Source organism: Salmo salar, chromosome ssa20 (genome assembly GCF_905237065.1).
Source record: "Salmo salar chromosome ssa20, Ssal_v3.1, whole genome shotgun sequence".
NCBI classification, from domain to species: Eukaryota; Metazoa; Chordata; class Actinopteri; order Salmoniformes; family Salmonidae; genus Salmo; species Salmo salar.
Genome location: NC_059461.1, coordinates 6,845,080 through 6,872,783, shown reverse-complemented (window position 1 = coordinate 6,872,783; position 27,704 = coordinate 6,845,080). Strand labels below are relative to the sequence as shown.

At 43.7% G+C, this 27,704-nt stretch overlaps 1 protein-coding gene and 1 pseudogene across 6 annotated transcripts in view; one reads left to right on the top strand and one right to left on the bottom strand.

The window, feature by feature from the left end:
- Positions 1–19,929, bottom strand: part of LOC106580184 (semaphorin-6A) — a 103,821-nt gene extending 83,892 nt beyond the window's left edge. For 2 of the 6 annotated variants that reach the window (XM_014160956.2, XM_014160961.2), the window contains exon 1: positions 19,520–19,927. The gene's annotated coding sequence lies outside the window, so the exon portion shown is untranslated. Of the gene's footprint in view, positions 1–1,232; positions 1,431–19,519 lie in introns of all 6 variants that reach the window. The other 4 variants (XM_014160960.2, XM_014160962.2, XM_014160957.2 and 1 more) reach the window with 3 other exon arrangements.
- The window catches only part of LOC106580241 (dmX-like protein 1), a 52,708-nt pseudogene continuing 27,030 nt past the window's right edge, over positions 2,027–27,704 (top strand).

Here is a 27,704-nt window from a genome sequence, read left to right as displayed (position 1 = left end):
TATAGAATAATCAATACTCTCTCCCAGACTGAAGCACTCTTCTGCTTGGCAGAGCCAACTGGCTTATTGTCCTTGGGTCAGGGGGAACAATGTCAGCCCACATGGGGCCTCCTCTCGGTCCCAGTGGAGAAAACAAGCAGGGATATTCAGGAACATATTTCAATGTTTCAAGTGAGAGGAGCTCTGTAAAGAAATGGCTCACACATGGGTGGCTATGTGGGTCAAGGCTAACTTGTGAAGGCCAACAATTGGCAGGATCTGTTCCCCCAAACCGGTGAGACCCCCTTCGGCTCAGCTCTTCCCAGTACAACATTGTATAGGAAACCTGCTTCCCTCTTCCCCCATTTGTGCCTTCTATAACTCCCTCCAGACACCTTTTTGAGAGCCCAGAACAAAAAGGAGCTAGCTGGGATGACCAATTAGCCAACCCCCATGGGAAACATAGCCAATGAATAGAGGGACCTCCAAACAGTTCATACATATAACCTCAGTTATGCCTATGAAGCCTTAACTGTTAACAGTGCAGTATAATGCTTCTAGTTTTTTAAATCAGTATACTGTACGTCTGGATACCACAGTTACACGTTGTTATGAAATTCAATACCATGTTTGTCTCGGTATGTCTCACAAGGTAAACAGCAGTGCATGCTGGCTTTCCAGGTCAGTTGAGGTGGATTTTCCCATCAATCACCAAGTGACACTAACAACAACAGTGCCTTAACATCCATTATCTAAATAAACAAGGCAGCATGCTGGTGGCATAACCTGCAGATGGACAAGCCATATAATCAAATGTGTTGAGTGAGTAAATTGATGTGCTACTCACAGGGTCTCTTTCATCAACAGCTTTTATGGCCATTTGACTTCAAACCTTTTCAGAGAAAGAGAAGGTCTTTGTAGTCATTACTCTATATTCAAGCTACAACCATATTTGCTGTGGTGCCACATCCATCCTAATGGTATTGTACATTTTAGACATCCTTTAATTACAATGCAGCAACTTCATTTGCAGATTTTCCAAACAGTCCTACTACAACATCCAAAATAGCTGATCTGCTCTCCATCATACTCCAGAGAATTTCTTCAATACACCTGGATATCCACTACAGCAATACCGACAGCACCACAGGCTTATCTTTTCATTTTTGGTACATCTATCTTGAATAAATTACTTCTACACAGGCATATGCACAGACACCCACAGCCACATACAAACTGACCCCAGGACTAACCTCGATTCCTTCCCCTGGTTCTTTCACCTCAGGCCACAGAATTCAGACTGACCACTGAGTGTCTGGAATGTAGGCCAAATCTGGACATGAGGTCTCCCCACCAGAGCTGGCTTCCCACGGTGGAACTGTCGCTGGTACTAACTCACGCCAGTAACATCATCCCAAACTATACCACACTCCAGGCCTGTGTGCACCACTCTGAGGAAAATAAACATCGGCAAAAGTCATTACAAAAACATTCCCCTCTCCCTTTTAAATCTCAGAGAAGCAAAAACACTTGGTGAAAAAGAATTATCTTCACGGTGAGTGACGCACATACGGTTTTGTTATTCATAATCAACCGTGCTCAGGCAGGCTATTTAATGCACCATTGGTCAGTCAGTGAGAATTTTATCCTTCTTTTAGTCAACACGCCAGAGAAATACCGACCTGAATTTTGCAACAACATAAGCCAGAGTGCCTAAAATTCAACATGATCTTCTCATGTGGAGATTAGAGAGTTCTTGAGTGAAAAAGTTGACAGGGCTATGTGAAGTTAAGGGCAGGGGTGAAAGTAAGGTGGTACGGTCCGGTACGGTGTCCCGGCAAAATAAATAGTGGGGGTACGCTGGTAAAACGTGAGCCTATCATAATTAATACAACATGCCCAATAAACTATAGACTATTAGACCATTATTTAACATTACTGTATGTCAGCCGCATGAAACATTTGCGAATTGACTGGAAACCGAGTGGTATACTCTCCAAATTGCATTGTGGTTTGAGTAAAACACTTACATTTTGTCAAGGCAGAGATGAGTGGCCGAGATGCTCACAGACAAGGCGGAGATGACAAGACCGAGATCGAGGCGCGCGTGGACAACAGTGCTTGCATCAACTCAGGCTACAAGTGTAAGCCTAATGACAATCACGTAATGGCATTACAATACGCGTTGGTGTTTGTTAACAGATGTCTCTTTCCTTTAATCAAAATGTGGGTGCACAGTGCACTGTTGTGGTTTGGATGGTGAAATGATTTTGTGAGTGGACGGGTAGCCTGCAGGAGCGCCTTTGTTAAGTGATTGTTTGACAATCAGATGAAAACATCATGACTGGTTGTGTTTATGCCACATTAAAAGGCGTAGGTGGCGTGTCCATAAGGCTAGGGGAAGCTAAGCTTTCCCTAAAGTAATTTGAACTAAATTGCCAAAATTATATATCCTAATTAGCTTACTCCTGTCTATACATAAATAAATACAATTATTCAAAATAGGCTACTACATCAGAAAGCATGATTTGGCCACAGAGGATCATTAGCTTCTTAAAAAACAAAGCTGTGGATTGTTTTAAAATGGCATAGCCTACTGTCGGAAGGGCCAGCAATTTGTGCAACTGTCACGCCCTGACCAGGTGAACTCTTCTATTTTGGTCAGGGTGTGGCATTTCTATAGTTTATTTTCTATGTTTTTGGTATAGCCTCTGGGCGACCAAAAGTTCACTAGTTGTTGAGGAATATATAAGTTCTTTTTTGTTTTCTTGACGTGTTATTTCAGTCTGTAATAAATAACATATTGTATTACGATCGTCAGAACAACCTAAAAGGACCAAGCAACGCGAGGGAAAGGAGTTCTGGACCTGGGAGGAGATCATGTCGGGGAAAGGACCCTGGCGGAAGGATTCCCAGGTTGAGGAGGTGATGCCAGCCGGTGGAAGGAGTCGCAGGCGGCGGTCGAGGAGGCCCGGAAGACACCCCCAAGAATTTTTTTGGGGGGGGCTAATGGGGTGGTCCGGAAGGGCAGAGGAAGAGCCACTGCTCTCGTGGGGGATAACGGCGAAGGAGGAGGCAGAGATGTGGCAGGTCCTGGAGGACCTGCGTAGGGACAGCGTGGAGGAAGAGCCTTGGGTGGCAGAGGTGCGCACGGTATCGCCAGTGCGCCTGCACAGCCCAGTGCGCTCTGTGCCAGCGCCCCACATTTGCCGGGCTAGGGGGAGTGTTCAGCGAGGACGTGTTGTGCCGGCTCAGCGCTCCTGGCCTCCGGTGCCCCTTCTCGGTCCGATGTATCCTGCGCCGAGGACGCGCACTGTGTCTCCGGTACGGCTGCACAGCCCAGTGCGTTCTGTGCCAGCGCTCCACACTTGCCAGGCTAAGGTGGGTGTTGAGCCAGAACGGGTGATGTCAGCTGTGCACTCCAGACCTCCAGTGCGCCTCCTCGGTCCAGGATATCCGGCGCCGCTTATGCGCACTGTGTCACCGGTGTGCGGTCACAGTCCAGTCCGGCCCGTCCCTGCTCCCCGCACCAGGTTAGTGGTGCGTGTCCCCAGTCCTGTCCGGCCCATCCCTGCTCCCCGCACCAAGCCAGTGGTGCGTGTCCCCAGTCCTGTCCGGCCCATCCCTGCTCCCCGCACCAAGCCAGTGGTGCGTGTCCCCAGTCCTGTCCGGCCCATCCCTGCTCCCCGCACCAGGTTAGTGGTGCGCGTCCCCAGTCCAGTCCGGCCCGTCCCTGCTCCCCGCACCAAGCCAGTGGTGCGTGTCCCCAGTCCAGTCCGGCCCGTCCCTGCTCCCCGCACCAAGCCAGTGGTGTGTGGCCCCAGTCCAGTCCGGCCCGTCCCTGCTCCCGCACCAGGTTAGTGGTGCGTGTCAGTCCTGCCGGCCCGTCCCTGCTCCCCGCACCAGGTTAGTGGTGCGTGTCCACAGTCCTGTCCGGCCCATCCCTGCTCCCCGCACCAGGTTAGTGGTGCGCGTCCCCAGTCCAGTCCGGCCCGTCCCTGCTCCCCGCACCAAGCCGGTGGTGCGTGTCCCCAGTCCAGTCCGGCCCGTCCCTGCTCCCCGCACCAGGTTGGTGGTGCGTGTCCCCAGGCCAGTCCGGCCCGTCCCTGCTCCCCGCACCAGGTTGGTGGTGCGTGTCCCCGGTCCTGTCCGGCCCGTCCCTGTTCCCCGCACCAGGCCCACGGCGCGTGTCCACAGTCCGGCACGGCCTGTGTCCGGTCCACCGGTGACCAGTCCTGTTCTGGTCGGCGGCTCCGCTCAGCTCCACCGTGGTCCAGTCCGGGCCAGAGGGGTAGGGCTAGGGTGGAGGCAGGGGGAGAAACACGCCCGGGGCCAGAGCCTCCACCGAGGGTGAGGCGCCCACCCGGGTCCCCCCCTCCTAATAGACTTTAGGTTGGTGCGCCGGGAGTACGCACCGTTGGAGGGGGGGTACTGTCACGCCCTGACCAGGTGAACTCTTCTATTTTGGTCAGGGTGTGGCATTTCTATAGTTTATTTTCTATGTTTTTGGTATAGCCTTGCTTTGGGGCGTATTTCTATGTTGGGTTCTGTCGATTCCCAATCAGAGACAGCTGTCACTAGTTGCCTCTGATTGGGGAATCATATTTAAGTTCCTTTTCCCCCCACGATGTTTGTGGGTTGTTGTCTCCTTTTTGTTGGAGCAGTAGCGATACGTTTATTCTCTGTTTTGACCGTGTTATTTCAGTCTGTAATAAATAAAATGAGTTCGCTCCCAGCTGCGCCTTGGTCCACTTCTTCCTTCCTGCACGACGATCGTTACAGCAACGTGCGCTGCAAATACCAAATAGATGATTGTTGAGTTGCAACTGTCAGTGAAAAGCAGAGAGACCCAGCCAGACATATCGCAATATTTCAAAATACAATTGGGGAAAAACTGTTTGGTAAGCAAATGGCTATTGCTTTAAAGAGATAACAATGAAAAGACTCCAATCTTAATTGAGCAAACAGTAGCCTATCTTATTGGCACCAGCGGAGAACATCGGCCATATCCCGATGAGTGTGCATATGCAGACTTTATTATTGGGTCAGTGCCACTTTTGTTTGTTTTTGGATAATAATTTCCTCCTCCAGGTTAGATTATTTGTGTGTCCCCTTTTCAAAGGCCAATTATATGGACAACATAGTTTTGATTTATCTGTTTGTCAGTGTCAGCAGAGTAGGCTACCGTGTACGTTTTGTAGTATAAAAACAAATGTGTGTGCGAACTTGGGTATCCCGTACCGGTAAGAAATTAAATCTACTTTCACCCCTGGTTAAGGGTGTAATTGAAAAGTTTTGCCCATGATGTACTTTCATATTGACCTGTAATATGAAGGTGAAAACACCACTTTGTCGATCCCCACAGTCAGAGCGGGCTGCTATAGATCAATAACTCAATGTTCCCACAGCATGGGAAGTTCAGGGTGCCTTAAAAACAAAGTCCGATATCTTAAGCACAACAAATTTGTAACATACAGTATTGTACGAATTAGATTCATAACATATTCATCAAATTGCCCCAAAAAATGTACATTTGCAGGACGTAACATATCATACGAAATGGATGACATAGTTCACAATTGGATGACGTAGTACACAAAAAACGGGGACCAGTTTTGGTTCGTGAGCACCACTTTCAAAACTACTGGTTGAAATTAAACAAAGGTTCCAGAGCATCACTTTAAAATAGCTACAGAGATTGGAAAACCTTTCTATTCAGCAAGGTCTGGGAAGGTCTCCCTGGTCGCCAGCTCTGATTATAGGCCACCTCCAGGTTGAGACAGATGGAAGGAGGACTGCCAGCCTTCCTGTGGCCTTGCACCTCACCTTTTAACTTGGTCTCTGCAGCCAAGATAGCTTTAATCTGGCATAGACATACAACGACAATAACCACATCCACTTAGGACTTGGTGTCATAAACAAAACCTACCGGGGTCACTAAGTGTTCTCGGTTTCAAGAAAATATGACTTAATAACAATGATTAGAAAATCTCACATAAACAGCTGATGTCTCACTGGATGAAGGACACAGACAAACATTTGTAACTGGCAACAAAAAAAACGAAATAAATATTCCTCAACCCCGTCATGGTAATGGTTACTGTATACAATAAATAGGAAATCAACAGAAATGTAATTATAATGATGATACTTCTTGACAATGTCCTCATTAAAAGAGGGAAGTTCAGTGCATCCATCTATTGTTCTGTGTTTACCAATAAAACAATGGGTTTTATACTAACTAGAAATGCCAGTGAAGCGTGTTGGCTGTGTTATAAGGAAGGCTCCTCTTCCTTTCACCTTTCTACCCTTCAATCTCTATGGAGGGCCAATTAAGCTACCTAAACAGTACATGCTGTCACATTCCATTAAGGAGCATACAATGAACGACTACTTTCATTAAAACAACTCCATTTGAAAAGTTCAGAAAGAATTACCATATGAAATGTGTGGAATAATGTATAACCTTGACAGATCTCCACTGGGACAAAACTGTCAAGCACTGTTATTTGAAGTGTACAATGAGCGCTTGTGTGCCCCGCTGCTGTATGCGCAGGATGCAAGCACCGTTGCTTCACAGGGGGCACACAGACACACACACACACACACACACACACACACACACACACACACACACACACACACACACACACACACACACACACACACACACACACAATGAACTTCCCATCATACTGGGCACTGAGAGGCCAGGCAAAATCATGGAGATCTCTTTATGTAACGATGCCATTACTTATCCACACTTGAGAATGTAAAGGTGAATGCAATACCACCACCTTCTTCTGATTCTCTATCATATCAGTCCTCTGACCCAATAATCCACCACATCCAACAGCATCCATATCCTGAACAGAGGAAATATCATGTTGTTGACCCTATACACAACATGGGCCTATTTGTCTTATCTGTTTTTTTTGGGGGGGGAGTTTGGTGAATAGGTTATTATGATCAACTTCTAGCTTACATTCTCACCTATGGGGTGGGTGGAAACATAATCTGAAATGGAGAACTTTAATCAGTTGTAGTTCCATTGACAGAAAACATGTTCAGCATATCACAGAAAACATGTTCAGCATATCACATGTAGGATTTTTTTAATGTATTTTTTATTTCACCTTTATTTAACCAGGTAGGCAAGTTGAGAACAAGTTCTCATTTACAATTGCGACCAGGCCAAGATAAAGCAAAGCAGTTCGACACATACAACAACACAGAGTTACATATGGAGTAAAACAAACATACAGTCAATAATACAGTAGAAAAATAAGTCTATATACAATGTGAGCAAATGAGGTGAGATAAGGGAGGTAAAGGCAAAAAAGGCCATGGTGGCAAAGTAAATACAATACAGCAAGTAAAACACTGGAATGCTAGATTTGTAGTGGAAGGTAGAAATAGAAATAATGGGGTGCAAAGGAGCAAAATAAATAAATAAATACAGTAGGGGAAGCGGTAGTTGTTTGGGCTGAAATTTTAGATGGGCTATGTACAGGTGCAGTGATCTGTGAGCTGCTCTGACAGTTGGTGATTAAAGCTAGTGAGGGAGATAAGTGTTTCCAGTTTCAGAGATTTTTGTAGTTCGTTCCAGTCATTGGCAGCAGAGAACTGGAAGGAGAGGTGGCCAAAGGAGGAATTGGCTTTAGGGGTAACCAGAGAGATATACCTGCTGGAGCGCGTGCTACCGGTGGGTGCTGCTATGGTGACCAGTGAGCTGAGATAAGGGGGGACTTTACCTAGCAGGGTCTTGTAGATGACCTGGAGCCAGTGGGTTTGGCGACGAGTATGAAGCGAGGGCCAGCCAACGAGAGCGTACAGGTCGCAGTGGTGGGTAGTATATGGGGCTTTGGTGACAAAACGGATGGCACTGTGATAGACTGCATCCAGTTTATTGAGTAGGGTATTGGAGGCTATTTTGTAAATAACATCGCCGAAGTCAAGGATCGGTAGGATGGTCAGGAAACACCATTTCATATACTGCATACATGTGATAGTCAAACATGGCACCGTTTGAGGACTTCTAGCAGACATCTGACTCCAACAACATGAAGGAAACCTAATCACTCTGTCTTCCACAGGATCAGCCACTCATCTGACCACTAGGATATCTGACCCACAGTACATGTCCAACAGATACTTTATACACCATGCCCTGCCCATTAGATACCAGAGTGGCTCACATACCCAGACCATGCCATAACCCACCCAAAGGGCACTTAAGCAAAACAGCAACAACAACTGTTTTATAACTTGGTTTGTCATCTTGAGTTTCAACCGTCACAATGCCATAAAAGGCTTATGTTATCACTGGCATTCTCTGGTATCTAGTCAAACGTCAGCGCCCAACTCTAGAGACTGAGGACTGAGATCTATATCCACATTATCCAATACAAAGACACACGTACAGTATATCTATTCCCCGGGCAGTTTGTGATTGTTTTCAAGTAAAATGTAACTCCACCTTAATTATTCTATGTTAGGCCCTTTTTTCTCTATTCATGCCTTCTGAATAATAACCTCCTCTTGGGCCGATTTCAATCTTATTGGCAACTAGGGCAAGGCCGTTCTTATGACCAGCCCACATGACGATGACAAAACACATTGGCCCATTTGAACAACATGAGTTCTTTGTCAAAGCTTTTGGCTCTGGGGGAGCGAGGAGGAAGTTGTTTGAGAGTACAGGACAAACAGGAGTATTAATGCTTTCATTGATTAGTATCTCTGTGTCCGCTCAATAACCTCCAAGATGTAATACAATGCGTCCAGGTGAATAAATAATCATTACTAATGGCTATAAAAAGCACCCAAGATTCTGCTAACATTCTTTTGGCCAAAATCAATATTCCTCCAACCGCAACCTGTCTTCAATTTCAATATGGTGGCGTGAAGAATTAGGAACTAAAACTGTGTGGGGAATTGTACAGTGGGGAAAAAAATAGAGCCACGCTCCGTTCATACTTCCATTCAGGAAATATATTAGAGTGATGCGGCTGTAGTATTTACTCTATCAATTAGTCCAGCATTATAGCCATGGAAATTACCGTGATGCAGTAATAACTGTCGACATTGCCTTAAGGGAAAGCAATGAGCACTTTGGATAGAAAAATCACGCCTTATTACTACACTCATGGTGGAGCTGAGAAATATGGGGTCCTTGGGTAATTCATCTGGTTGTCTGTTACTCTGAAACAATCACAACCATCCCTAAGAGATACTGTAGTTGGCACTACCATGAGTCCTGATTTTCCTGAGGTAGTTCTTGAGGTAGTTGTTAAGCAGATGACTTTTAGAAGAATTTGTTGAAATCAGTAACTCAATTGATCTCCGCTTTCATGGAATGACATGGAGTGACTCTTACACCAATCATTGCTATTTACTTCTGTAGTCATTCTTGCACAAATAATATTTTGAAACTGAAACCCTGATTCAACAACATAACCTTTTCTACAGCGTCCATTATCTTTGACCATTAATTTGCCAATGACTCAAGCACAGTCAGGAGCAGCCAGCCTGTATAACACAAGGCCACATTAAGCCATTCACCTGTTAGTGTGAGAATTGAGTGATTACACAACGGCGCCACCATTTAACAGCAATGACCCATCTTATCTACCAAGGCCACATTAAACTGTGTTTGCTTTAGATAATGTCTACATACACCATGCAGGGGAATTTAGTTAGCTGGCTAGCTACTGGGACATAGGCCCAGTATGGACGCAGGCAGGCAGCTGCACCTCAATGGGTCTACAGAGGAAAATAAATCCAAACAGCATCACCCTGAGAGGAGTGGAGATCAAAGTCAGGTAGAAAGAAATACTGCTCCAGAAACAACAGTACCAGAGGATCCTTCTCTTATGTAGGTCAGATGATGAACAGGAGCTGTGCTGCGCTGCCTGTAGATTGTCTCCTCCCTTCCTCTCTGGTTACCTTGCATTAGCTCATGTGCACTAACCGACTGACAGGGGAGCCAACCGAAACCTAAGAGGGGGTGACTAATGAATTGCTGATGGTAATTTTTCATAATTAACTAGCTACTTAAAATGGACAGTCGTTGAGGAACCTGTTTGAACTCATAAAAAATGACATGCGGAAGAAAACAAATGGGAGAATGCTCTAACAGATTCTGTTTGTGAAGCATGCTGATGTTTATTGTCATGAGTCTTGTCCTGGAGGCAGAACTGAGTGATTTATCCTTAGGCCAACTGCAATGTCAAAATTGGCTATATTGTAAAAATTCATGACAATAAAAATGTGCTTTTAGATCTTAATTTAAAGTCAGGGTTAGGCATTAGTGTTAGCAGTGTGGTTAAGGTTAGGGTTAAGGTTAGGTTTAAATCAGATTTTATGACTTTGTGGCTGTGCCAGCTAGTGACCATTCTGCAGAGTTGCCTCCAGAATAAGATTCATGAAAAACCTGCATTTGTGAAGTCAAACCATATTCTCAGCGACTGCTACACCTGAGAACAGGGCCATGCATCTTAATACGGTCTCCAAGCGCAATTCAATAAGCAAGCGTTCAATTATCTTAGTAGCATAATCAATAAAGAGCCGAGTTGATGGTTGTACACAGGATGTAAACGAGTGACGTTGATCTAAATACTACCATCTAAACACATCAAATGGCTAGCGCAGCCAGAGCATTCACATTCATCTGAAATGCATAGTAAAAGTGTGGTAGTCGTCAACAGTGTTGTGAATACTGTTTGTGCATTTCTCAATAAAATGTAGAGCTCAATCACAACAACACGCCTCATAATAACAGCATATTCCTCTGCCTGCACACACTAACCTTGCGCTGCTTGCCTAATAAGATGAGAATTTAGATAATGAACACATCACTATGCATGGAACAATGCAGCATCCGCTGCCATACATTTAATCAGGGTTGAGTGAAATGTGAGCAAGGGGGACATTGTGTGGCCTCTATGAGAGTGATGATAAGTGTTCCCAGCCCACCGGTCCACCTGAGCTGATGGATAGGCAGGAGTGCTGAAACACTGGGGGCCTTGTGGTCGTGTGCGTCTCCTACCAGCCACACGACCACGCCACATGACTGCAATTTGTTCATTAGGTAGGTCATAAATGTACACACAGGTATTATTGTTCACTTTCTTGTCCTGATTGGATTCAGAAATGGAAGAAGACTCTCTGGGTTTTTATTTGTAGCCAGCAACTGTGACTGAGCCTTCTTTGTTGTGTGTCTGTAGTAACATCCTTTACTTAGAGCTCATGAAAAATCTACGTCAATTTAATTTATCTTTAAATAAACTAACATGTAAAAGCAGTCAATTGATGAGATTGCTTTCATATAGGTAAAATAAGGAATGTGGAAATACTGTCCCTCATAAAGCACTATTGCAAATAATCTGTCATATTCTGAAAGTTTACATGACTTGGAAGGGCATTACAAATGACATTTTCTGTATTAAATAACACTTACTAACCACGGGTGTACTTTGATAAAAGTTTTCGAGATAGACCTTGCCTCAGAGCAGCATCCCTCACATAGCCCTTTACACAGTGCATTTCTTCACATAAATAACAGACTAGCAATAGTCCACAAGCCCTGCCCCCTCGCCAGTCACCTGCACCTAAAAAAATTATGTCACTGAGTCTACAATCATATCACTTTAAAGCCATAAAACGTCTGCATGGGTAAATTGAGCAAACGGGCCAATTCTCCATTGTAAACCCATGGTAGGATTCCCTCCAGAAAGGTCACCCAGATGAGAGAATTGCAGTGTCTAAATCACCCAGGCTTGGATTACATCCCAATGGCACTAACAATGACAAGGTTCTTTCTTCTTAATGTGGCCCACATGAAAGGCCAAGAAGAAAGTCCCATGATTAGAGTGCTTTGCCCACTATCTCCCCTGAAAATACCACAGGCAAAGTTGAATATGATACAGCAACAATATGGCCACATTAAACCATTACAAGAGTAAACAGATATTACAGACTCATTTGGGAGGTACAACACGGCCAAGAAAGACCATCTTAGAGGAATGAAAAACAAATGCTCAACACACTGGTAGCCTCAACATACTGATATCTTTCTTGGTGGAGAGTGATGCCGTCTTCTACAAATTCTCTACGGTTTGTTTTCTTAAACCAGACAACAAAATGAGTCTCTCCAAACACATTCTGTGTAATAGTGGAGGCCAATTCTATCTCTGAGATCACCCATTGCAAACCCAGGAGGACAATAAGACCCATATTGTCTCCAGTAAACATACAGTAGCATCAGCCTCTTCAGTGAAAGACACATGATTCCAGGGATGAGGCTTACTGTGAAAGCCTCCTTACATTTTCTTCCTCCTTCTATAGAGGGAGTGCACCGCTGTGAGACGAAAGTGGAAACCATTTTGCCTTTTCAAGCAGACACCCATGGAGAGTGCTGATCCGAGTGCTGCCCTGCAATATCTCCTGGCCTTCTCTGGGCACCCCAACACCGTATCAGGCCCTGAAACTATGGCAACTGAATAAGAGAGCAGCCTCAATGATTAATAGATGAGAAATGCAGTGCCAATCGCGATGGGCCTAGGGAGGGGGATAGATGCACGCTCCTCTCTGTGATCCACTGCCACACACCGAGGCACAGAAGGTGGAAGGAGGGCCTGCAAAGCACGCAACAAGCACCCCCTTAACACAGTGTCATGGAACTCTCCCAGGACAAGCTGCTGAAGAGCATCCATGTAGTCCTATGCAAGCATCGATGCATACCTCATGAGCACCCAATGAGCTAAACACAACCGGAAGCCACAGTTGTTCATAATGGAGTGTTCACAGCGAGCGCCGTTTGTGACTCATGGTCACTCACCTGTTTAAGTACAGTACACATTCAGGAAAAGACATTTAACTATTTACAGTTGAAGTCGGAAGTTTACATACACTTAGGTTGGAGTCATTAAAAGTCGTTTTTCAACCACACCACACATTTCTTGTTAACAATCTATAGTTTTGGCAAGTCGGTTAGGACATCTACTTTGTGCATGACACAAGTTATTTTTCCAACAATTGTTTACAGACAGATTATTTCACTTATAATTCACTGTATCACAATTCCAGTGGGTCAGAAGTTCACATACACTAAGTTGACTGTGCATTTTAACAGCTTGGAAAATTCCAGAAAATGATGTCATGGCTATAGAAGCTCCTGATAGGCTAATTGACATCATCTGAGTCAATTGGAGGTGTAGCTGTGGATGTATTTCAAGGCCTACCTTCAAACTCAGTGCCTCTTTGCTTGACATCATGGGGAAATCAAAAGAAATCAGCCAAGACCTCAGAAAACAAATTGTAGACAGCCACAAGTCTGGTTCATCCTTGGGAGCAATTTCCAAACGCCTGAAGGTACCACGTTATTCTGTACAAACAATAGTACGCAAGTATAAACACCACGGGACCACGCAGCCATCATACCGCTCAGGAAGGAGACGCTTTCTGTCTCCTAGAGATGAACGTACTTTGGTGCGAAAAGTGCAAATCAATCCCAGAACAACAGCAAAGGATGTTATGAAGATGCTGGAGGAAACAGGTACAAAGGTATCTATATCCACAGTAAAACGAGTCCTATATCGACATAACCTGAAAGGCTGCTCAGCAAGGAAGAAGCCACTGCTCCAAAACCGCCATAAAAAAAAGCCAGACTACGGTTTGCAACTGCACATGGGGACAAAGATCGTACTTTTTGGAGAAATGTCCTCTGGTCTGACGAAACAAAAATATAACTGTTTGGCCATAATGACCATTATTATGTTTGGAGGAAAAAGGGGGAGGATTGCAAGCCGAAGAACACCATCCCAACTGTGAAGCACAGGAGTGGTAGCATCATGCTGTGGGGGTGCTTTGCTGCAGGAGGGACTGGTGCACTTCACAAAATAGATGGCTCATGAGGAAGGAAAATTATGTGGATATATTGAAGCAACATCTCAAGACATCAGTCAGGAAGTTAAAGCTTGGTCACAAATGGGTCTTCCAAATGGACAATGACCCCAAGCATACTTCCAAAGTTGTGGCAAAATGGCTTAAGGACAACAAAGTCAAGGTATTGGAGTTGTCATCACAAAGCCCTGACCTCAATCCCATAGAAAATTTGTGGGCAGAACTGAAAAAGTGTGTGTGAGCAAGGAGGCCTGCAAACCTGACTCAGTTACACCAGCTCTGTGAAAAGGAATGGGCCAAAATTCACCCAACTTATTGTGGGAAGCTTGTAGAAGGCTACCCAAAACGTTTGACCCAAGTTAAACAATTTAAAGGCAATGCTACCAAATACTAATTGAGTGTATGTAAACTTCTGACCCACTGGGAATGTGATGAAAGAAATAAAAACTGGAATAAATCATTCTCTCTACTATTATTCTGACATTTCACATTCCTAAAATAAAGTGGTGATCCTAACTGACCAAAGACAGGGAATTTTTACAATGATTAAATGTCAGGAATTGTGAAAAACTGAGTTTAAATGTATTTGGCTAAGGTGTATGTAAACTTCCGACTTCAACTATAAGCTGTGTTGTCTGGCATCAGATTAGGTGCCTTATACAACACTTGTCTATCTCAGCCAGTTTATACTGTGTTTGCGAACACATAGCCCAGAGAAGTGGATAATTTCTGATGAAACACAGGCAGGTCGGCTACATCAACTCTCCTCCTAGGATTGCCTGTCACAATTTAATTGTGTTAATTTCCATAAACAAAGTATTGCTTAAGAGCAGCAGTGAGCATGTCAAAAGACACTCTGCCAATTCAGTCAATGGCTTAAGAGGTCTGTCAAAACCCAGCTCCACACTGTACATCCTTGGCTATTCTGACACTAAAAAGGACCTCCATTATGTTAATTTAACAAGTCTAAGGGAAGGGAATTTTACAAGGCCTATTAATTCAAGAAAAATAAATAGTTCATTGAGAATCTAGGAGGGGGGGGTTAATGCAAGGTGAGAAACAGACGCTACAGTAGGTTACAATTTAACCAATTATTACACTTGAAATTAGTTATACAGAACAGGGTGAACCATATCCCACAACCAAATACAAACAGTGCTTTGGATTTCACTGAATATATTATTGTCAGAGCAATGGTCAAGTTTTTGATGTTATGGGATGGGTTTTGCTATTTCACCTTTGAGTGAGGCTTTCCCACTAAATATGATGCCAATGTCATGATATTTGCAATATGGGGAATAATGTGTGGGAAACAACTTTCTCTGAATGTCATGCAGCTTCTGAACACCAGCATGCTATTTATTTCATTTGAGCTTGACACCATTCTATTGTGGGGGTGGATGGAGGATGCAAGGTGTTTAACATTTTCTATCAGTAGGAGGCACACAGAGAGCTGCTCATGGAAATAGAGTTGTTGGAAAATATCCCCACAGACACACAAAAAAATTGAATTTTCCATTTGGCAAGAAGGTGAAAGTTGCTACAGTGAAAGATGGTTCATGTCACATTCAAACTTAGCCTATATCCTGCCACTGGGCCCCTGAGTGGCACAGTGATCTGAGGCGCTGCATCTCAGTGCAAGAGGTGTCACTACGGTCCCTGGTTCAAATCCAGACTGATTCGCCCATAGGGCGGCACACAATTGGCCCAGCGTCTTCCGGGATAGGCCGTCATTGTAAATAAGAAAAAAAAAATGTTAATTTGTTCTTAACTGACTTGCCTAGTTAAATATGGGCTACATGAGATATAATTTCCCCAAAGGATTATGGTATTAAAATGTATATTATTTTGCTATCAGTGGACTACTATGGTAGCCCGTCTACAATGCGATGAAAGCTGAATTTTAAATGATTAAAGTATAAAGAGAACTGCAATAAAAATAATAAATAAATAAAGGGTTAATCATAAATAAATCACATGTTGATGAGTGTGAGGATTTTAATGCTCTCATACACAAATTGTTTAAACAACAAAAAATACACTGGATGCACATTAATAAAACATACAATCATATAAGATGCAGTAATACACAAATCTATTGGACCTACAGTATTGTCACTAAATTAGAACACAATGATTAACAAGGCCTCGCTTTGGGTAACTGAGTTCAATTCATTACACATAGGCTTGCCATTGATCAATTATTCAAGACCAAGCACGTTTATCTATCCTTGACTGACAAATGTAAATACAAACCTACACCCCTGCACAGCGGATCCAAGCACACAAGTGTGACAAATCCACATCAGTCACACACAATGCCAACCTCATTGCTATTGTTGGGAAGCTGCAGATCAAATGTTCCACAGAGCATTGCTCCAAATAGAGGCACCACAATGCATGCTGGTGTTTTGGTTTTCTCCTCTTGTCTGCTTGAAGAAAAAACAATGCTTTCTCCAAAGGTAGTCAGTCACACAGTGGCAGACACACATGTACACATACATCAATGGCAGGATGATCTGCTTTCAGAGTATGTCTTGTAAACAATGTATCATGGCAGGTGTTTCAAAATGGCTCCAGGACTATTGCCCATCACTGTAATAATATTGTAGTGTATATCTCATAGAGATACGTATAGTACATATCTTCTACAGTATCTCGTCTCAACTTTACTGTTACACCATATATCCATGCTGTCACGTCCTGACCAGCAGGTGGAGTAGGTGTATAAGTTTTGGTCAGGGCGTGGCAGAAGGAGTTGTGTTTTGTATGTTCTGTCTAGGTTGGGTTGTTCTATGTATAGTTAATTGGGGTGGACTTCCAATTGAAGGCAGGTGTGTGGTGTTGCCTTTGATTGGGAGTCCTATATTAGTTGGGTGTGTTTGTCTGTGTGTTTGTGGGGAATTGTTTGTGAGCACTGCGTTTATTGAGCCTGCTACACTGTCTAGTCGTGAGTACTGGTTATTGAGACCGCCAGTGCGCCTCTACGGTCCGGTGTTTCCCGTTACACGCACTAGCCTTGAGGTGCGTGTCTCCGGGCTGGCACGTCCAGTACCAGCTCCACGCACAAGGCTTCTAGTGCGTCAGTCCAGCCCCGCCAGTCAAGAGTCGCCAGTGCTGCCCGTCAGTCAAGAGCTGCCAGAGGGGCCCGACTGCCCGGAGCTGCCAGAGTGGGCCCGACTGCCCAGAGCTGCCAGAGTGGGCCCGACTGCCCGGAGCTGCCAGAGTGGGCCCGACTGCCCGGAGCTGCCAGAGTGGGCCCGACTGCCCGGAGCTGCCAGAGTGGGCCCGACTGCCCGGATCAGCCAGAGTGGCCCATTGGCCAGGATCAGCCAGGTTGGCCCATCTGCCCAGAGTCTGCCGATGACCAAGAATCAAGGGAGTCTAGCAGCAACCCTAAACTGAGTAAGCCTGACATTTCAGAACTTGAAGTAATTAACGGTTTAATTGATAAGTCTGCATACAGGGTGGAGAGGAGGAGGTCTGCCCATGATCCAGAGCAGGGGGAGTCTGCCTACGGTCCGAGGCTGATCGGGTCGGTCGGCACTCTGGAGGACAATAGGCTGGAGCCTGAACCACCACCTGCATAGGTGGGTTGGGGAGGGGGGGGTGTAGCACAAGTGCCGTCAGCCACCCTCCCTTTAGTTTAGGGGGATTTTTTAGGTTTGTTTTGGGTGTTCTGTGTTTTCTTTTGAAGGTGCATTCGGGGTCTGCACCTTTAGGGGGGGGGGTAGGTGTATACAGGTGGTCAGGACGTGGCAGAAGGAGTTGTGTTTTGTATGTTCTGTCTAGGTTGGGTTGTTCTATGTATAGTTAATTGGGGTGGACTTCCAATTGAAGGCAGGTGTGTGGTGTTGCCTTTGATTGGGAGTCCTATATTAGTTTGTCTGTGTGTTTGTGGGGAATTGTTTGTGAGCACTGCGTTTATTGAGCCTGCTACACTGTCTAGTCGTGAGTACTGTTTATTGTTTTGTGGATGCTTTACGTATTTTCATTAAAAGAATGAGTATCCACATACCCGCTGCATTTTGGTCCTCCCTTCAACACCACGACGAAATTCGTGACACATGCGGTAGTGCCGAGAATGGGAACGCATCAAATATTTTTTCCAGTGATTTCATGAAATAATGGATCATAGACTATCCTTTTTCCTATCAATGTTTTTACAAGACCATCCAATCTTACAAATAATTCTCCCAAAATATCACATATTACTGTTGCAATAACAGATGACGTGAATAAATATATTTTGCTCACAGTCATTTAGCACTATTCCTAATTTTGTTGTTATAAACACACAAGGGATGGGATATTTCACCATATCGAGAAACATCCCTTATCCTTGACTAGATTCCCATTGTAAATACAGCAACCCCAGACATATTCAAACTGGCTGAGAGAGCTGAGGTGTTAGCAGCCCTTCGTGTTGCATGAGGCCTCCCTGCCCACCTAATAAAAAATAAGGGGCAAACTAAGCATCCAGTATATATGGCTGCTCACACCAGCTGTATCTCTTTCTAAAGGAAATACAATACATACATGTAACACATATTTGATGCCCAATGGAGGAATTACAACAGTGACCATCCCTGAAATGGCCATTAAAGCCTGTAGTCACCAAACCCACCCTGTGTGGACAACGCTTCACTCCTAATCTCTATCTCTGTGTGTGTGTGTGGGAGAGAGAGAGAGAAAGGCAGAGAGAGACAGAGAAAGGCAGAGAGAGAGAAAGGCACAGAAAGTGAGAGAGAGACAGAGAAAGGCAGAGACAGGCAGAGAGAGACAGAGACAAGTGGTGTAACTACAACCATCTACAGTACATCAGTTAAAGAAATGTAAATCTGAAATCAGTTGGACCCAATTGTGGTTAAATAAAAGTGAAAATACATTTATGAAATAGCTACTGTATATTTAAATCCATATCAATAAATAATGTATGATGTGTTGAAGAATGATAAAGGCCAATACATTGAAATAACCTGCTGCGATAATATACCTTGTTTTCCACTTGAAAAGACACAGGTGATATTCGTTTAGCCAACACTGACAATCCAAATGCCCGTCTGTCTTCTCACACATGACAATTGTATCTCATTGCGCAGCCATGGAGGGCACAACAACGAAGGAGAGCTCAGATGATTTAAGTAGACTATAATGTTGAGTCCTGCTAGCCTAAGTTCACAGCACAGTAAAAGCAAGGGAGAGTTTGTCTCCATAAATGACAGGCGTTGAAATTATAAACAATTTCACCACCTGGGGAAAATTGTCGGAGAGTTGTCTATAATAAACTATAATTTCTGAAGCTTTACAAGCACGTCGAAATTGTTCCAAATGGTATTGAATGGACCCGTGACAGCTTGGGTAATAGGCTACATGTATGACTTACGCACAAACGTTCTATATTTAAATGTATCTTTACGAGATAATCCTACACTTTCCCAATGAATGGTTATTGATTAACTGCAACAGACAGATATTTCATAAAGTTACTGAAGTGACGTAGACTACCTTGTTATACGCGCGTTGTGCACTTGTAATAGCCTACAGTGATTTGGAAAACATTAGGCTGTAGTTTATAGGCTCTACGGAAATAGGCTACTATTATGCACATACAAGGTTAAAAATCAAAATACAATACCTTCAGCTCATGAATGGATATGACTTGGTGTAAATGTATTGGTCGTCCTTTAATCCATTAAAACGAATGCTCAAAAAGCAGTTCAGACAGTGCTCATTTCGAGAGAAAAAAAACTATACGAACGCTACTTTTCTAAACCTCTTGGGCTTTTTTTGTTACATGCCGCTCTTGTAGGCTACGCACCTCTTCAAATCGGAATATCCATCGGAAATCCTCTTGAAACCCAGCGGTTTTAAAAACTCATTTGAGAAAACTGAGCAGGACCAACCTGGCGTTCAAGAATTAACAATGGAGCGTTCCGAACCATTCGTGGCAACCGAACTCAGTCCCCTAACAAAAGCTGCTGGTCATCCTATTTGGAGATGAAGCCTTCTTACTAGTGCACAGCGATCCCAGCTGTCACCCGCTACACACAGGGAGGAGCTATAAGCCCTAGACTGGAGCGTGCTGGTGGAATAGGATCTTTTGTTTCATGGGTGCCTCTTATGACGACTGTATTTTTAGATGTACACTGGTATTCCATGAAAAGACATTGACATAATGCAAAAATCTAATCATTATAGCCTAAATGACAAAATAGAATAATTATGTACAGCCTATTATTCGTTTAAGAGAAATAACAACAAACGACGTATTACATTTATATAGGCAATGGAAACGTAAAGCACAAGCCTAGCTGGCTTGCACGGAAACTGTCAGATGCCCACAGTTACGCATTGTACCCCCATTGCTTTGAGAGTTCCGTGCCGGGCCAATGCGAAACGGAATGCAATCATGTTCAAAGCCTCTCTTGTCTTTATCTATGGGAGACCCCAGTCCGGTGGTCCGGTCCTCTCCTGGCACTGCACAAGGTTTATTCGCCCTTTAGTCGGTTCCACATAGTCGTTTGTGGGGTCCTTATCACACACACGTGTCTAGTTAAATAAAGGTTAAATAAAAATGCATAGATACAATTATCAGAATAACAGTAAATCCCTCTGAAGTTGCAGTTACTTTTGTTTTTATGTCTACTACACGAAAAACAAAAACATGTTATACTCTAGATTGAGGCAAGACACATTGAAATCAGGCTTACCATCTGTTACAAGGTGTTTACACTCTAGAAGGCCAAGGATTCATAATGGCTCATGCTCAGATTGGGAGTGTTGGCTTTATGAAATAACAGCCCAACGGGGATGGCTACATTAGTTATGTCCCTTAAACTATAGCCACTTGGCCAGATGCTTGCTGCAACAAATTGTATTTAGACATGCTGATATAATTTACAACCTTCCTCATGGTTCCAGTCCAGTAATGTAAACTGATTTATGCCAGCATTTCGCCTTTATCTTCATGAATTATGGCGAATTCAAGTCTGCAATTTGAGTAACTCACTATTACATAATTACAGTGCAGGTGGATCCTTGTGTGTGAGTCAATGGCCAAAAGATTATAAACTATTATCCCAGATAAATGAGTAGGCCTACACACTGTTGTCTCTTTCAAGTTGTTGTGCCATATGTTCTCGGCCTACATTTATTTGATAGGGTGGACAACATAAAAATGATTTAACGGTAAAATGGTATAATGCTGCGAAGGTCAAGTGCATTTGACATAAATTAACGAGATTATGAAGGATGTCACACCTGTAATTATATGTGGTAATATTATTTATACCATGGCTGCCACCATTACAGAATCAATGTATACAAACATGACATAACCATACTGATGACATCACTAAATGGAAATAACAGGACAAATAAAACAAAACAAAACATATGCTTATACTAGCTTGAAACCCTTAGATATCCAATAAAATAAAATAAAATAACATTTTATTGGTCACATACACATGGTTAGCAGATGTTCATGTGAGTGTAGTGAAATGCTTGTGCTTCTAGTTCCGACAGCGCAGTAATATCTAACAAGTAATCTAACAATTCCACAACTACATGTCACGGAACCCCCTGGTACTGATGCTCATTCTGTTCACCAGTTCCGGAGGTCTACGTCACCGGCTTTGTAGGCTTCACTGAACGGGATTCATTATCATCAACCCCGGACTGTCTTGTCTGCTTACACACACCTGATACCCATTTCCCCTGATGAGTAGGTTATATATGGGGCACCAGCGTAGCCTTACTAGCATTGGACTAGTAACCGAAAGGTTGCAAGATCGAATCCCCGAGCTGACAAGGTACAAAAATCTGCTGTTCTGCCCCTGAACAAGGCACTGTTCCTAGGCCATCATTGAAAATATAAATTTGTTCTTAACTGACTTGCCTAGTAAAATAAATATGTGTTCCCTCTGTTATTGTTCACATGTCCGTTGGTCGAGTGAGTACCTATGCGTTGGTGCAGCTGTTATAATCTCTTTGGGATCGGTGTTTTGCTAGCATGCCACTACGACAACATCCGGTGAAATTGAAGAGCGCAAAAATACAAAAATCGTAATATTAAACATTCATGAAAATACAAGTGTCTTACATCGTTTAAAAGCTTAACTTGTTGTTAATCCAACTGCGTTGTCAGATTTCAAAAAGGCTTTACGGCAAAAGAATACCATGCGATTATCTGAGGACAGCGCCCCACATCAAAATACTTTTTCAAACCAGCACAGAAATCACAAAATCACAAATAGCGCTAAAATAAATCACTTACCTTTGAAGATCGTCCTCTGTTTGCAATCCCAAGGGTCCCAGCTACACAATGAATGGTCGTTTTGTTCGATAAAGTCCCTCTTTATATCCAAAAAAGTCTGTTTAGTTGGCGCCATTGATTTCAGTAATCCACTCTTTCAACATGCATACAAATGAATCCAAAAACGTACCGGTAAAGTTTTTCCAAACAAGTCAAACGATGTTTCTAATTCATCCTCAGGTACTCTAATATCTAAATCATAAAATTTAAGACGGAGAATAGTATGTTCAATAGGGAAGATAAATAACGAAGAGCGCACACCTCATTCACGTGCGCAACTAGACTCCTTTTCTAATGAGGGACACCTTGGAAAAACTACAACTACTTGTTAATTTTTCAAAAAACAAGCCTGAAACCCTTTCTAGAGACTGTTGACATCTAGTTTAAGCCATAGGAACTGCACTCTGGTTCCTATCTATTTGTTTTTCCCATAGGCTAGCATTGAAATGCCATATCAGTTCTGTTACACTCACAAACATTATTTTAACAGTTTTAGAAACTTCAGAGTGTTTTCTATCCAATGCTACGGGGTGAACAGGCAGTGGCTCGGGTGGTTGTTGTCCTTGATTATATTTTTGGCCTTCCTGTGACATCGGGTGCTGTAGGTGTCCTGGAGGGCAGGTAGTTTGCCCCCGGTGATGCGTTGTGCAGACTGCACCACCCTCTGGAGGGCCTTGCGGTTGATGGCGGTGCAGTTGCCCTACCAGGCGGTGATAACAGACCGACAGGATGCTCTCAATTGTGCATTTGTAAAAGTTTGTGTTGGTTTTAGGTGACAAGCCAAATTTCTTCAGCCTCCTGAGTTTGTCCGTGATGTGTACGCCTAGAAACCCAAAACTTTCCACCTTACTCCACTGCTGTCCCATCGATATTGATAAGGGGGTGCACCCTCTGCTGTTTCCTGAAGTCCACAATCATCTGATTTGTTTTGTTGACGTTGCGTGAGAGGTCGTTTTCCTGACACCCCTGGGAGACCCAGGGCCTCAAGCTTAATGATGAGCTTCGAGGGTACTATGGAGTTGAATGCTGAGCTTTAGTCAATGAAGAGCATTCTTACATAGGTATTCTTCTTGTCCAGATAGGATAGGGCAGTGGGGTGGTGGAGGGATGGCGATTGCATCGTCTGTGGACCTATTGGGGCGGTATGCAAACTGAAGTGGGTCTAGGGTGGCAGGCAAGGTTGAGGTGATATGATTCTTGACTAGTCTCTCAAAGCACTTCATGATGACAGTCATTTTGTTCAATTATCTTTGCCTTCTTGGGTACAGGAACAATGGTGCCCATCTTCAAGCTGGGGAGCGATTGAATATGTCCGTAAACACACCAGCCAGCTAGTCTGCGCATGCTCTGAGGACGCGGCTAGGGATGCCGTCTGGGCCAGCAGCCTTGCGAGGGTTAGCACGTTTAAATGTCTTGCTTATGTCGGCCACGGAGAAGGAGAGGGTGGGCCCGCAGTCCTTGGTAGCGGGCCATGTTTGTGGCACTGTATTATCCTCAAAGCGGGCAAAGAAGGTGTTTAGTTTGTCTGGAAGCAAGACGTCAGTGTCTGTGACGGGGCTAGTTTTCTTTTTGTAGTCCGTAATTGCCTGTAGACCATGTCACATACGTCTCGTGTCTGAGCCGTTGAATTGCGACTCCACTTTGTCCCTATACCGACACTTTGCTTGTTTGATTGCCTTGTGGAGGGAATAACTACACTGTTGATATTCAGTCATGTTCCCAGTCATCTTTACATGGTTAAATGCGGTGGTTGGTGCTTTCAGTTTTATCTATCCATGGTTTCTGGTTAGGGTAGGTTTTAATAGTCACAGTGGGTGCAACATCTCCAATGCACTTCCTTATAAACTCACTCACCAAATCAGCGTATAAATCGATATTATTCTCTGAGGCTGCACGGAACATTTGCCAGTCCACGTGTTTTGCGTGGGTATGAATACACTTACAGTAGGTTATACACTTGGGCTAGCTTGAACTCTTAAAATATGTCCATGCACAGTACAGTATCAAAGCTTATCTTGCTGTGAAGATACAGCCATCCTAGTTATAGTAATCCTGAGTTTTATGCATGGAAGATATAGTGCCGATCTGGGAAGACGCAACCAATGATGCATCAGCTTTTTGACAGAGGCTAGATCCCAGGACACTGGAGATGGCCATTGTTTATCTAAATCATGAGGCTGGTAACAGGATGCTCAGGCTTCGGTTAGATTTAAGTCTGGACTTCCTTTTGTTAGCTGCTGTGGCAATGAGACAGCTAAACTGAGCAAAAAAAGAAACGTCCTCTCACTGTCAACTGCGTTTATTTTTTGTGGCATTATTTTTTGTCATGCTGGAGGGTCATGTCAGGATGAGCCTGCAGGAAGGGTACCACATGAGGGAGGAGGATGTCTTCCCTGTAATGCACAGCGTTGAGATTGCCTGCAATGACAACAAGCTCAGTCCGATGATGCTGGGAAACACCGCCCCAGACCATGACAGACCCTCCACCTCCAAATCTAACCCGCTCCAGAGAACAGGCCTCGATGTAACGCTCATTCCTTCGACCATAAATGCTCACCGCTGGTGAGACAAAACCGTGACTCGTCAGTGAAGAGCACTTTTTGCCAGTCCTGTCTGGTCCAGCGACGGTGGGTTTGTGCCCATAGGTGACGTTATTGCCGGTGATGTCTGGTGAGGACCTGCCTTACAACAGGCCAACAATCCCTCAGTCCAGCCTCTCTCAGCCTATTGCGGACAGGCTGAACACTGATGGAGGAATTGTGCATTCCTGGTGTAACTCGGGCAGATGTTGTTACCATCCTGTACTTATCCCGCAGGTGTGATGTTGGGATGTACTGATCCTGTGCAGGTGTTGTTACACGTGGTCTGCCACTGCGAGGACGATCAGCTGTCCGTCCTGTCTCCCTGTAGCGCTGTCTTAGGCGTCTCACAGTACGGACATTGCAATTTATTGCCCTGGCCACATCTGCAGTCCTCATGCCTCCTTGCAGCATGCCTAAGGCACGTTCACGCAGATGAGCAGGGACCCTGGACATCTTTCTTTTGGTGTTTTTCAGAGTCAGTAGAAAGGCCTCTTTTGTGTCCTACGTTTTCATAACTGTGACCTTAATTGCCTACCGTCTGTAAGCTGTTAGTGTCTTAACAACCGTTCCACAGGTGCATGTTCATTAATTGTTTATGGTTCATTGAACAAGCATGGGAAACAGTGTTTAAACACTTTAAAATGAAGATCTGTGAAGTTATTTGGATTTTTACGAATTATCTTTGAAAGACAGGGTCCTGAGAAAGGGATGTTTCTTTTTTTGCTGAGTTTATGTAGGAACTGTATGGGGCCCGTCAGATGCAGTTTAATAGACAAGAGAAAAACATTCACCCATGCTCCAAGAGACAGTTATTATTATCTTGCTGTTGTCTGACGAAGCACATATTGGTTCAACAAACTACACAATGATTTGTGATCATCAATTACGACTTTTAGATATTTTATTATTGCTTACTGTGGAATAGTTAATAATATTCTCATGTTACTTCACAAGGGGATGTGTCAGCTTCCAGTTTACGTGCATAACAAACATTGGAGCATAGCATGCATGACAAGTTGAAATGGACTTATGAACTACAGGTGGAGGATCTTCTGAACAGACAGACAGACAGACAGACAGACAGACAGACAGACAGACAGACAGACAGACAGACAGACAGACAGACACGTATAAATGGCACTTGACGATGATCAGAGCAGTCATCTCATTGCGGCAGGAAAAATATTAATTCGGTGGCATTGGAGAGGGAATGGCATTCTTTAACACCCTCTCAGCTTCACAACATTTAATTGGTCTCAGAGAAAATTGCAGTGAAAACGTTTTCTCATCAACACATAGGCCACCATACTCTCAGTAACAGGATATCAAGATATAAATCAATTTATATTCTGCACAGGTAATAAGCATTTTCCATCATTATATATTCTACTAAATCCCAACAGGATAATTTTCTCCACTAAGCCACTGTGTGTGCAAGTGATGTGTTGAAAGTGATAAATAGTATGTTACCAATATGCAGTGGAGAAAAAAAGTACCCAATTGTCATACTTGAGTAAAAGTAAAGATACCTTAGTAGAAAATTACTCAAGTAAAAGTGAAAGCCAGTAAAATACTACTTGAGTAGAAGTCTAAAAGTATTTGGTTTTAAATTGACTTAAGTATCAACAGTAAATACAATTGCTAAAATATACTTAAGTATCAGAAGTAAAAGTAAAAGTATAAATAGTTTCAAATCCCTTATCTTAAGCAAACCAGGCGGAACAATTTTCTTGTTGTAATTTACTGATAGACATGGGCACACTCCAACTTTCAGACATAATTTACAAATGAAGTATTTGCGTTTAGTGAGTCCAACAGATCAGAAGCAGTAGGAATGGCCAGGGATGTTCTCTTGATAAGTGCGTGTATTGGACCATTTTCCTGGCCTGCTAAGCAGTCAAAATGTAACAAGTACTTCTGGGTGTCAGGGAGGTGTGGGGAGTAAAAAGTGCATTATTTTCATAAGGAATGTAGCGGAGTATAGTAAAAGTTATAAAAAATATAAATAGTGAAGTAAAGTACAGATACCCCAAAAAACGACTTAAGTAGTACTTTAAAGTATTTTTACTGACTAAAAGCTGCAGACATCTACCTCAGCATATTAAATGAATGAAAGGCTGGTGAACTATAATGGCGAAACGGTCTAAAGCTGAGGTAGAGATTCACTCAGAAACTTGCACCTTGAGCCTGAGCTAGAGCATGCACCAAGGCTTGCATATGCATGAATAAGTCAGTGTTTCTGCTCTGAGTCCCTATAATGAGGAGTGACAGTTAAAGAGCCCAGTGTTTTGGACTACAGTGGCACCTGCCTGCCATCATGACTCTCAAAATGGACCTTTTGCAGAAAAGAAGCATCTGCATCAGGTACTGGGTAACTGGATCAGGACCCGCCCTGCCTTGGTTCTGTGCGTCAAGTGCATCTTTGAGTCCCTGGGTTAGGGAGTCTCCAGTAGCCTCATCTCCAGTCTCAGCCCCACATGGGAGGCTAGCTGTGGGTAAACCAGCTGATTAAATGACAACAGTGCTCAGTCCTTGCTGAATAAATAATCCTGCCAGTGCAAACACACGATAGTGCTCATACATTTTTCAGCCAATTCATTTCAGTCACTCTCTCAATGTGGATGCGAATGTGCATGTAAGGCTGGTGTGTTCCACCCATTCAACAGAGCCACTGCATATTTTATCATCATAGGAACTGTCGATTGAGTCATTTATTCTTTCTCAGTGGTCTAGGGAGCTTGTTTTTTTCCCATGATCTGCAGCTTTGTGTTTTTTGCCCATGGTTGAAACTAAGGTGAAGGTGCTATGTGTGGAAAGCATGGGTTTCTGCTCTGAAATCAGTGCACCTTCACCATGTTGTATCTGCAGACCTCTACTGTATATTAACTGTAACAATGTTTTAAATTAACTAAAAGGAATCA